The sequence below is a fragment of the Vespula pensylvanica genome, chromosome 3 (genome assembly GCF_014466175.1).
Source record: "Vespula pensylvanica isolate Volc-1 chromosome 3, ASM1446617v1, whole genome shotgun sequence".
NCBI lineage: Eukaryota > Metazoa > Arthropoda > Insecta > Hymenoptera > Vespidae > Vespula > Vespula pensylvanica.
Window position 1 is genome coordinate 6,319,685 of NC_057687.1, and position 13,705 is coordinate 6,333,389.

At 38.9% G+C, this 13,705-nt stretch overlaps 1 protein-coding gene across 5 annotated transcripts in view; it reads left to right on the forward strand.

Annotated features, from left to right (window-relative positions):
* LOC122627723 (teneurin-a) overlaps nucleotides 1-13,705 on the forward strand; it is a 473,567-nt gene that overhangs the window by 233,083 nt on the left and 226,779 nt on the right. The gene's annotated exons all lie outside the window — the stretch shown is intronic.

Here is a 13,705-nt window from a genome sequence, read left to right on the forward strand (position 1 = left end):
CTTATGCTTTTCTCATGGAATATACTTTCCAACAGTCGTCGTTCTCTTCTTTTCTCTTTCTTTCTCTTTCTCTCTCTCTCTCTCTCCCTCTCCCTCCTTTTCTCTTCCTCTTTCTCTTTTTCCTCCTCATACTCGAGTACCGTACTCATAATCCAATAGGCGAAGCGGTAGACGAGTCAGCGTGGTTAAGGTATTCCTTTGTGGCGAACGCCGGAATATGTCTCGGCCTCGGATAATGAAATTAGAGTCGCGTTCCATTTGCGAGTCTTGCGGGGCAATATTCTTCAATTATAGGCGACGAGAGAGAGAAAGAGAGACAGAGAAAGAGAGAGAGAGAGAGAGAGAGAGAGAGAGAGAGAGAGAAAGATAAAGAAATAGAGAGAGAGAGAGAGAGAGAGAGAGAGAGAGAGAGAGAGAGAGTATGCTCAAGCGAAAACGTATCGCGAATGTTGCAAATAAGAGAGTGCCTTTCGAGAAGCGCTACTTGGAAGACGTGATTGCGGGGGAAAAGAAAAATAAGGCGTAGTAAAGATGGAACAGAAAGAGGGAGAGAGAGAAAGAGAGAGAAAGAAAATGTTCACTCGTGTAGGTCCTTTGGTAAGCCACATCCTTTCACATAGAAGGAAGAAGAAGGATCCTGGTGCTTCTCTCCTCCAGCGTTTCTCTTCTCTTCTATGAAAAGTGCTGGCACTTCGAGTCGTCTATATTCCGTGCTATCGCTTTATAGACGTTGTAAAGGAAGCCATACCTTTCGTAAAACGTATGTATATCTTATGTGACGTCGTTCTTTTCATAAGTATTTCCATCCTTCTTCTAATCGTTCCCTTTTTATCTCATAGTTTACAACGATTTATCAAAGAATGTAACAAATGCGTTTGCACGAAATTTGCCTCTGTATTTGATTTTTTTTCTCGATTTTCTAAATGGACGAAATCTATCTTTACATACATATACATATATATATATATATATATATATATATATACATGTAAACCCTAAGTGTATGTACAACGTAAAAGGGATAGTACACGAGCCCTTTCAAGACGATTAACTTGGCCAATGGAATCGCTTTGATTTCATTCGATCCTATTGCCTTAAAAGCTTTCAGTAGAAACCTATCTGTATGGTGGATTTTTCGGGTATCGAGCAATGTGATTTTTTTTTCCTTTCTTTCTTTTTCACGGATTGGAAGATGGTTTCGAGTTATCTCTTTGAAGAATTACATCGATGCACTCTCACATCCGTAATATCATCGCCGAGGTCATAATGGATGTCATGAGAGCGTTAATGTATCCAACATCATGATGCTCTTTCGATTCGAATTTTACACTAATTATGTATAGGTAGGTATATATATATATACATATATAAATATATATATATGTATTATATATTATAATTCATCGTGCGATAGGATAACGCGATTCATTTGGAAAATGTCGGAACGTCGAATGTGTGACATTATCGAGCCTCTGGAATTAGCGTTTAATTTCATGAGAATTTGTAAGAGACTCGTTACATTATCGTCGTAATTTCAACAAAAAAAAAAAAAAAAAAAAAAAAAATTATTTTTCCGATAGCATTAAAACCGTAAAATTCCTTATGTCCTTCGTCTCTTGATTTATATTCGTCGATTTCTCTCAAACATAAAAGATGCAAAAAAATGAATCGTCTTGTATACGAGAAAACAATATTTCTTCGATATGAAAATCTTCACAAAAATGCTTCTATTGCTGTAATAAAACAAAAAAAGGAAAGAAAAGGAAAGAAAAAAGTGTTCCTTAAAACGGATCGTCGTTTCAAAGTAGCGCACGTAGTAGAGTCAGCCGCGTTCCGAAAGGATTAGCCCTGGTATTTTTTAATAGTCTTAAAGTAGGAACCCCAAGAGGTGGATGCAAATGGAACGGTCGGAGCGACGTGTAGGGGCCTAATTAAGGCCGAGGCTCCTCCGATGCGTACGTGTTGTCTAGACCACGATGCTGACCGAGAGGAAGAAAGAGAGAAAGAGATAGAGACAGAGAAAAGGGTTGGAAAGGACACCAAGAGAAACGCCATCGTACTATTACGTGGTGCAAGGTGTGTTGGTGCAAGTGGTGGTCACATATTCACGTAATAACGTAGGTAAGCGTAGCACGTAACGGTGGCGCAACGCCGCTAGAATGGCGGCTGATTGCCAGCCAGTGCAAATTTAACGCGAGATTCTCCGCGAATCTTGCGCAATGTGTATACCAAAGCGTACCCATGCCATATGGACTCTACCCCCACCATTTTATCCTTTATTTTGTTTTATATCAACAGACTCGATAATTATCTTTGTAAATGAAAGAATTTTTTTTCTTGTTCCCTTCTTTTTGTCTCAATCATTGAGCTTTTATACGGAGTGTTTGATAATTGTATTATTCGAAGCTCTAAACAATCAAGAAACGTGAAAGATTTTTCTACTTCTTTTCTTTTCTCTCTCTCTCTTTTTTTTTTTTTTTTTTACTTTATAGGTACTAATAAAACTTGTTTATCATCGAAGAAATCAGAACGTATACACTTTCGTTCGTATTCCATCCCGTATCTCATATTTCGTTCTAATATTTTTAGGATATATCCTCGTCGTTCGATCGTCAGGAAGTTTCCTCGTTATCGACGCTAACACGATGTTGAGTTAACGACGTTAACGATGAGATGCAGTTAGGTTCGCGTAAAACGATTACCACGTCCGAACGGACGAACGAGCGTACTATAATACCGGGATTTGCTTAATCTAACGTGATATATTTGCCAAGAGGGAGTAGACCACCACTACTAGCATCACCATTACGAAATAAAAAAAAAAGGAAGAAGACGAAAAATAAAAAAGGAAAAGCGTTCACAACAAACTTTATTCACCGCATCGATGAGAATGTTGGAATGGTAGTGGTACTCGTGAAATCGTAAAAAACATGTGCCAATTAAACGTCCTCGAATTTCCAGTAGGTAATTCGCGTTGATTACGCGATTCGATTGAATTCGAGTGTATCACAATTATGTGTACACCTATAATATGTATATGTCTGTGTATATATACATATACATATATATATGTTCATCGTATACAAATAAGTACAATTCAAACGAAGCTCGGAAGATCTTGACTGAAATAATCATTATAAAAAAGAGATATTTCCGGTTCGTATATTCATTCGAAAAAAATTCTGTCGTGATTTTGCGTTGTAATAGAGAAGGACTTTCAAAAAATGTACACGCTACGTACGTATGTACGTTCCGCACTCATGGCAACGCGTTAAAACGCGAAACCAAAAGCCGCGGCAGTGCGGCTCGCGGTGGTCACGGTTCGCGATGGTGGTTGGTTGGTTCTCTGCAAGAACGAGAGAAAGAGAGAGAGAGAGAGAGAGAGAGAGAGAGAGAGAGAAAGAGAGAGAGAGGGAGAGAGAGAGAGTGAGAAGGAGAGAGAGAGAAAGAGAGAAAACGCTTGATAGACGTGCTCGAAGCGCAGCGTAACGTAGGATCAAAACGTGGATAACAATTAATTCGATTTGCACCGCGGTGATGTCGCTCGAATTAGCCCGGGTGAAAAGGACAGCGGTTTTCGACCGCCAACTTCTCCTACGTTCGTATTCATTTATGTATGTACATGGTTCCGTCCTGATTGTATCTTTCTCTATGTGTACGTGTTACGTCCGTCTACACGTTTTCCCGCCATTTCAATTTAAATTTGTGCAGATAGAATAACTCAACGAAACTATTTTATTCTTTTATCTTGAAAACTTCTTCTTTATGCGTGTTCAACGATTTATTTTTGTTTTCTTTATTATTTTTTATTCAAAAGTTTTTCAAAAGGTAGCTGCATTTTCTGTTGGTAACTCTCTCTCTCTCTCTCTCTCTGTCTCTCTTTCTCTGTCTCTCTTTCTCTCGCTCATCTATTCGACGCAACTTCGCTTTTCATAATTGGCCCGCGGCATTTTCTGCGGCTGGCACGCTAATGAGCGGTGTATTGGCAGGCTGTCTAATTTATCTGTGCCGGTGCGTGTGCTGCTGCTGCTGCTGCTGCTGCTGCTGCTGCCGCCACCGTCGCTGTCGTTGCTCTGCTCGCACCACCGTTATTGCCCGCTACCGTTTCCCCGCTTCCACCGCACGGCCGATCGATTATCCGGCTTAACCGCCGCGTAATGGGCAACGTGGCTTTCGTTACGAGAACCGTCGACCGCCGCGTCGCTGCTCGTGCGACCGTTTGTAACAGGATAGAGAGAGGAAGAGGAAGAGAGAAGATAGAAGATAGTGGATAGTAATAGTGAAGATCGGAGAAAGAATACTAATTTTCTATTGAAATACAATTAGAAAGAATCTTCGAAAATCTAAACTTTCAAGAGTTATCGATAATTCAAACTATTGTAAAGGGAAGCCAAAAATTAAGGACCTTAATAAAAAGTTTAAATTACAATTGAAATCGAACCGAATAAAAGGAGAATTTGAAAAAAAAGGGAAGGAAAAAAGAAATTGAACCAGATCACCTTTTTATTTATTTCGAAGGAAGGAGAGAAAATAGGATCGAGGATCGATCGATCCTACGTACATTCGTTATCGCTTAAATCGTATTTTTGTTTCCCACCGAAGACTGGTAATTAGAGAATGGAGAATGGAGTTCGCGACCGCAGAGGATTCACGCGACAACCACCCTCCTAATATCGATTGGTATTTCTCTTGGATTAAGGACAAAATATATGCCGCCGTAAGTACGTTTAAATGCATTCGTGGGCCGTGGGAGAGAAGGGTTGCTCTCTATCTTCATGATGGACAATAATTCATCGTGAACAAGCACCGAGCAATGTATTCGAATCTATGCTTCATTGATGCATTTATCGGACGCTATGAAACAAGATGTTTCTGCTCGATAATTAGAAAAATGTTTGGAATTTCTTTTTATATATAATATATGTTATATATATAATATATATAGATATATAAAGAAAAGAAAAAAATATGTAAAGTATAAATTTTGCTTTTTCTTTAAATATCCTGATATCAAGAAATTAATTAAAATCATTTCTATCTGAAATATATCTTCGTACCTCACGAAGGACCGTGAAATTCTATTATTAATGGCCCTACAAAGCGGTCTTCTCTTCCGTTAAAGGATATTTGCGAGCGTATGTACAAGACACATTTTCGAGTATAACTCAGGGTGAATCTCCTGCGGCCTAATTATAACCATAGCGAAAGACTACCAAACGGTGGGTATGTATAACCTACGTTTGACCGAGATCTCGCTAAATGCGAAGTAAATAGTCGTTCTTTCCCATTTTCCATGAGCATACTTATATACATTCGTCAGACCTTTCTCCAATGACCTACTGTTTATTTTCATATGAGAAACACGAAAATTGTATTTGTCGCTTTTCTCGTAAAAAGATAATTATTCCTGCCGAAGAAAAATTTATTACGAATAAAATAAAAAGAAAATTGAAGAGAAAAGAAAGAATAATAAATTAAAAAATTCTCTCAAAGCAGATAGCAATTAGGCTTATTGCTCCGACTTGGTGCTTCCTTTTGCTAAAGGCTGAATCTCATATGACGATACTCGTGGACCCTCGTTTTGTACGTCATGCGTGCTAGTGTGTATCGCCTAATTCGAAACCCTCCGGGCGCTCGGTATTTGATTGACGTTCGCTACACTGAAGCGAGGAACAAAGCGATGAAACGGGGAGGGTGGACCACCTGCATAGGATTTCCCTCGTTGCGTACTTATTTATTTCTGTACCGACGAACACGAAAGAGCCTTTTCCTGGTTAGGGGTAGCAATGGCCCAGCTAGCATAATCTTTATAATACCGCCAGGTGTATCAGGTAAACGTTGAGACCCTTGTATCGATATCGTTGTCCCTTTTGGAGAACTAATGATTTTATTCGACCATGTTTCTCTCTTTCTCTTTCTCTTTGTCGGCGTCCAATACTCTGTAATAATGTGTTATAGCTCGCATGACTAAACTCAAAGACAGTAAGGTTAAGAAAAAAGAAAAAGAAAAAGAAAAAGGAAAGAAAATGGAGCTTCACCCGTAGAGTAACGATCGGTTATCGATTAAAGTCGTTATTCCAGTTACTCAGCTTCCGCTTGATAGTTTTCAATAGTTCCTCCAAAGTGATTCTTCTTCGATATTTCGAAGCTTTATAGAGAAAGAAAAAACTGTACCGCGATGAAGACGATGACGATGTCGTTGAAGAAGATGTCGTAATAAAATTGTCAAAAGTGAAATAAGAGGATACTTATTCATGGTCCGGTGAAGCTCAGGACTTCTTTCGTCGCGAAGGTAATTGTTCGTGGGTATATACGAAAGGAAAAAGAAAAATTGTAACGTAGACGACGAACTTCTACGTTACTCGTACTGCTGCTCCTTCTGCTACTGTTATCGGAGTATTTCTCTCTCTCTCTCTCTCTCTCTCTTTATCTCTATCTCTCTCGCTGATAAGCCGATAGCGAAACGACGAAGTAAGGAAATCGTATTTCCTTGGGATAATCTTATAACGAGCGTTTCCTAGCATAATTTACGAGATGGAAAATGAATTATTTTATAAAATCGTCGTTGGAAAATATCTTTTAGTAGAATGATTGTAATTTTTATGAAAAGAAAAAATATTTGTTAAAGTTTTTAATAAGAGAGAGAAAGAGCGAAAGAGAGAGAGGGGGAGAGAGAGAGAGAGAGAGAGAGAGAGAAAGAGTGATCTTGCAAGAAATCGATCGACCGATTACTAATTTAGAAAATCGTTCGCGGTAGTACCATATGGTCGGAATAAAAGATGGTCGATCAGTCGAAAAACGCAAGCATAATTGTAGGGAACCCCATAGAGATTCTCAACGTTAAGCCGACTTAATGGGCACGTTGCGTTACAGTCTAACCCTCCAAGAGAACGGATAATTTCGAACCGATCTAAAATCGTCGAAGCGTAAAAACGAGACAAAGATGAGTAGAGAGTATATCATTACGCTGTTCGATTCCTAATTATATTCTTTATAAGAACGTGGTTATTCGATTTGGCAGATCACCGGAACAAATTATTCCACGAATATCGACGTTGTTAATCTATCCCTCGGTTTGTTTATGAACTGAAAAGAAATTCAAGTATTAACGCATAAAACGATTAACGTCCTATAAAATACAATGAAATTAATATCCTTGGAGTCTTATCTGTTCGTAAAAAATTTGTACAGGATATTTCCCAGGGATAGTAAAGCAGAATCGTTCCACTCCGATGGTCATTTAATCGTCTCGACTCTGGATATATAAGAAGAAAAAGACAAGAAGAGGACGTTAATGGTGGGACACGTGAGCGATGACTTCCGATTTCCATCGCATTTGTCGTATCTTTCTATCCTGCATCGGCCAAAAGTATCAAGGCCGCTCGCGAATACCATTCTTTCCTTACCCTCTCCCTTTTAACCGGGGATATCGCAGGGACAGTTCCTCAAGGGATGACATTCAGACCGTGTTGCCTCCGACTCGTCGTCCGGAGCCGTCTTTCCGACATTTTGATGAGGTGGGATTTGGCCGGGAGCCAGTGCAAATGCCATTCCGTTCCTCTCTCTCTCTTTCTCTCACACACACACTCTCTCTTTTGCTCCTTGTTTCCTTCCTTCCTTCCTTCCTTCCTTCCTTCCTTCCTTTCTTCTTTTCTCCCTCTTTCTCCTGCTCATCTTTTTGAGTCACCCTCCGTTTCGGTACTATTCTCCCTATCATCCTTTCTGGGTATTCCGATTCTCGTTATCGCTCTGTCACACTTTTCTTATGATTTACACGGTATACATTCCTTACGCACCTGCGGAACGAAAATATACATATTTATTAGGCTAGTGATAAATAAAGTGCTGAAAATATATCTACGTGTATGTCTTTTCGAAATGATGAAAAACAAATGTTGAGATCAAATGGAAAATTATATTATAAGAGAAAAATCATTTTTTCTAATAATTTAATTCCAATGGAAAGGGATCTAATAGTTGTATGAATCAGAAAGATCTCGGAGTGTTTTCGTTTTTAAAAATACATTTTTGTAATATACCTCGTTCGATATCGTGTTAACCTAACAAATGTCCTAAGCTGTAGTTACTAACATCAAATTGACCTATTGATCCGATCGAACCGAACAAACTCGTTAGTTGCGCTCGTATAAACTCTTGCAACTTTGAGAACCACGAGAGTAGCCTTGTTTACGTCTACATTTTATATAACACTAATCTAACAAATAGTTTTGCTGAAATGGTACCCCGTAATAATAAATCGGATATAAGTTTAAACAACTATTTTATACAACATACTGAACGTTATTAACTATTCGACCATTTATGATTATTCTTATGTAGACGATGGTTAACCCATGTCTTTATAGTTCACACGACATGATTATATACATAATATATATATATTGATGGTCTATAAATCTATTATAACTGCCTATTACATGTACGAGTGTGTAAAATAGAAAGAGAGACAGAGACAGAGAGAAAGAAAAAAGGGGGAACGGTCTCCACGATCATTGAAAATCATTAAAAACATCCGCCGTAGGGAGGATCGAAACGATCTCGCAGGAAGAAGTCGGTCGTTCGTTTTTCATCACTCCCCCTCTTCTAGCTTTACTATACTGGACCACCGACTGTTTTATTACCGCCTAATCGCCCAAGAAACGGAACTCCTCGCACGACGGGATAAACACGAAGGACGAACTTCTCGCAACCACGACGAGAAAGATCTTAGCTAGGATATTGCGAAATAATTTTTCAACGAGCATTAACATCCATCATCCTGACACGTGTCGGCTCTATTTCTCCGACTCGAATGGTACGATATAACTCTATCGGTGAAAAGTTCATGCGAATATAATACTCTTTCTCTCTTTCTCTATCTCTCTCTTTTTCTCTTTCTTATACATTTTTTATATGTACTTGCACGTGACCACAAAAACGCAGGAGTAAAGTAATAAAGACTATGGCAGTCAATGAGACCATGCTTTGCTTTATAACACACGTACGGCCATACACGAAGCGTCAACTGTTTCGCACAATACACTTGGCGTTTCTTACTTGTATTTTTTTTCTTTTCTCCTTCTCTTTCTATTTTATTTTACTAAAAACTTTCATAATCACAATAGCGAAGAAATTTATTAAAACTCATAATCAATGTGCGTGTGTATATATACGTGTGGGTGTGTATGTGTGTGTACAGCAACGCATAATGTTTTACATTCGCTCGCTCGCTCGCTCGCCCAACATCCCAGAGCTAAGAGCATATAATAATTTTAATACGGGCAGTGCCCCGTGTGTGACGCGGCCGTTCGCTTCAAATGCACTCCCCTTCCGATGCAACGCTCCGTTGCTTTCCTGCTTGCCTGCTTCGATGTTTTTGCACGTCCATGATAGCTTTCGCGTTACTATGCGCATTTCATAGCAAACTTCGTATCGTAATTTCCACGGGAATTCGTTGAAAAAAAAATCGAAGAATATTTTATGAAAAAGAGAAAGAGAGAGAGAGAGAGAGAGAGAGAGAAAGGAAATGAAAAAAAAATTTTGATGAATTTTCTCTTAACATAGAACAACCTAAAAAATGAGTAATAAATTATTAATACTTATTACGATGCTAAAAAAAAAAGAAGCGAATTTTAAAAATGAATATGTTCTATATATAGATCTATGCACGAAAAATGTTCCGTATATACATATACGTAATACGTGAAAACGAGATAAATTTGATGGGTTGTCGAGACAAGGGCACGTGGTTATTGCCGAATGGAGGGAACAAATCCAGTGAGAATCCGAAATCAGATACGAAGCATCGAGGCTGCGTCACGAACCACGTTGTACGCGAAAGCGATCGTTCGTCGAAGTTTCGACCTCGATCGAATATCACGTTGGGAATTATGAGGGACCGATTACCCTGGATTTCTCTGAATACGTATACGTGTGTGCGCGTGTGTATATATATATATATATATATATATATATATATATGAATGTATATATATATACACTCGGTGGACCGATAAAATATCCGATGAATTATGGGAAGGCGAAAGCATATCGAAAATGGCAAAACTCGGGGGAAGAATCGAGGTCACGTGGCTCTCTCTGTTCCTCTAATCTGTGTACGATTGTGGTGAAACTTATTACACGGCCCAAGCGAAACTGATTACAGATTGCACCTAATCCCAGAACTTTGCCATTCGATATCTCGATGCGTCCTTAAGAGAATTTCCCTTCCTTTTTCCAAAAAAGGAAAATCGTTAAAGCTTACGAGATCTACGCTCCTCGTCATGTTTGGATTGTCGTCGAGTACCCTCGATCGTCTGTACGAAATAACGAATGGGCTTTGGGAAAATCGGTATCGGGATAAACGAAGCGAGTTTCGATGAAGTACCGTACCGTCTCCTCTTCGTTTTCTTTACAAAAGTGTTATTTTAGAGGGATTATTCCTATGGGAGAGAAAACGAGAAAAATTTGTTTAATATCGACAGAAGAAAGTGGCATGAAATAATTTGTTGCTTTGTTTTTCCCTTTTCCTTTCGTTCGTTTCTCTTTCTTTTCTATTTATAGAAAAAAATTTACATTAAGATACTATTCTGTTTTTCTTTTTTTACATATATCAAAATACCGACAGTCGTTTTCCTGTGAATGATTATACTCCCATAAAAGAGAGTTATATACACACAAATATATACATATAGAAGGACAAAATGGTGGAACTATTTCATATCCCTCAGAAGGGATGCACCCGATCGTGCATTCATATTGCGTCTACCGTGTACGATGGTGGAGATTTAATTAGCGCGATGCATCTTGCTTTCGATTTCCTCCGTTTCTCGCGAGAAGCGAGTGCATTCGCTCGCGGCTCGAACAGCTATGTAGCTCACACTCGCGCTAACTTGGAATTGCATTCGTCCATGGGAGAAATTGACGAGGCGGATGCATATATACGTACGTGCTATGCAAACCGGAACAGTTCCGTCGTCGGTAACGATACTACGCGGATAGTCGACGTAATACAATGTAAAATATGGCGGGTCTACTATCCTACCTCGTGTTCTAATTATGGTCTATCGCCAACGGTCGACTATCTCTCTCTATGTATCTCTCTCTATCTCTATCTCACTCTGTCTTTCTCTCTCTATCTCTCTCTCTCTCTCTCCGTCTCTCTCAGTCCTCGACTTACATACATATCCTCTAAATGAGAAATTACTGAGCAATACTTATTAATCATACGTAATCAAAACGTTAATCCGACTAATTAATTAATAGTCCAGTATAATGTAGACAAATGCGCGTTGGCAATGATATCGAGAAATGTTAGTTAAAAAGAAAATGTTCTTTTTCATACTTTTTTTCTATATTTAAAATTTGCCCCGATTTAAAGTCAGAAGACATCTCCCAATTATAATGGTCCTTTCTCATAATTCTCTCTCTCTCTCTCTCTCTCTCTCTCTCTCTCTCTCTCTCTCTCTCTCTATCTTTATCTTTATCTCTATCTCTTTTTTACAAATACGATGTAAAAGGATCTAGTTGAGAATTTTGTGTCAGCTTTCGAATGCCTTTCCATCTTCCATCCCATTCGTATTTTAAACGTAACGCATAGTTACTGTATTTTATTATATATATTTTAGACACATACACATAGACATACAGTCATACTTATGTGTCTAGAGTGAGTTCGTACTTCGTAGTCTTTCGTACGAGAGCGCAGAAGCCTGTAAAAACGAATGTGACGGAGGGAGAATAGGAACACGCGGAGGTTCACCATGGAAACGGAAAGAGAAAGAGAGAAAGAGAAAGAAAGAAAAAAGAGGACGAAAAGAGAAAGAAAGAAAGAATAAAAAAGAGAGAAAAGAAGAAGAGGGTGACCAGAGAGAATGCATGAGGTGCATGGTATGCGAGGAGGGCTGCCTGCGACCGCGTCAGAAGCATCGACAATTTTTTACAATTCGCTATGCCCTTTAATTCTTCGGGGATTAAGGAGGAACAAAGTTTATCGGAAGTTATGGCTGACGCGTATGTACCCTACGTACACATATGCATACACGTGTATGTATATATATATATATATATATATATATATATATATATATTCAACCATTTATTTCTACGCTTATATATATATATATATATTTGTTTAATTGTATAGGTACATATATAGGTGCATACATATGTATATTCACATACGCTTACAGAGAGACGAGTACACTGAAGTGGAATCTAATAAAAGCGAGACGAGTCTCCGTCTCGTTTTATTGCGCGAAAAGAGGACTACACGGTCACGTTTCGTTTCTGTACACCCACGTGTCTCTCTCTTTCTCTCTTTCTCTCTCTCTCTCTCTGTCTCTCTGTAACTATGTGTCTTCTCTCTTCTCTTTTATCTCTTTCTCCTTTTCTCTTTACGTATATATGTATGTACGTAAGCGATAAGTAAAAAGAAAGTGGACACCCCAATGTGTCCATCTCTCTCTCTCTCTCTCTCTCTCTCTCTCTCTTTCTCTCTCTCACATTAGCGACGTTCGCCAGAGTTGTTGTAATTTTCTCTCTCATAATTTCTCTCTTGTAACGTTATGGCCGCATAAACAGTTTAGAATCGTCGTCGGAAATCTGTGTCGAGTACAACGTCGCCGTGGGCCAAGTTTTTCGCAAAAACGTTTTGGATTTAATGGCGTTTCTTCCGGTGTGCTTCAACGCCATCGTCACACTGACAGTGAATTTTTACGAGTCTCTCCACGAGACTCTTTCCCTTCCTCTCTCTCTCTCTCTCTCTCTCTCTCTCTTTCTCTCCCTCTCTCTCTCTCTCTCTCTTTGTTTCTCCCTTTCTCTCTCCTTCTTTCTCTCTTGATAATAATAACCGTACTCAAGCAAATAGAGATCGCGTTTTGCCTCTGTAACGCACGTTCGTGACTCGTCGAGTGTTCATTTTTTTTCGCCCTTCCCTTTCTCTCTCTTTCTCTTTTTGGTCAGTGCACTAACGAAACGCCGATGGGCAACTTGTATTTTTCTCTTTTTTTGTCTTTTTTATTTCCCTACGTCGAGAAGCAAGCACATTGGTTAATAGTCCGTCCATCGGAAAAAGATTCTACAAAAAGAGTTAACGAGCTTTTCGAGATCGTGTCGGTGGTTATCGTTTACTGTGTATATACCGATCATTTCGAGATGATCGTTAGAAAAAAAGAAGAGAAGATGATTTTATCGCTCACGATCAGATATCATTAGTGGATGAATAGATTTTTTATATAAACTCTGCTTTTCTTTATTCTTAAATAATAAACATCCTATTCATTGATGTTTAAATCGTGAACACATAATAATTTATATATATATGTATGTGTGTGTGTGTGAGACGAAGAATCTAACCTCTATCTAACATTTGTAAAAGAGAAGAGAGTTGGTAAAACAGTTAGCCTTAACTTTCCCAAAGAATATCGAACGGAGGTTGAAAAAGTGGTAGAAGCCTCTCGGCGAGTCTTTTATTTGACTTCGAATTAGCCGCCTCGATGCGGTTTAAGAATGAATGGTACACCGAGTGTCTGCCGTTTTCCGGTTCGTGCTTTGTTTAGAAATCACCCACTTGCATCCTTTCCTTCTCTTTCTCTTTTCTATCTCTCGAAACTTATTCTCTTACGTTAACATAATTGGATCGGTTGGAATTAGCCGAAAGAGAGAGAGAGAGAGAGAGAGAGAGAGAGAGAGAGAGAGAGAGAGA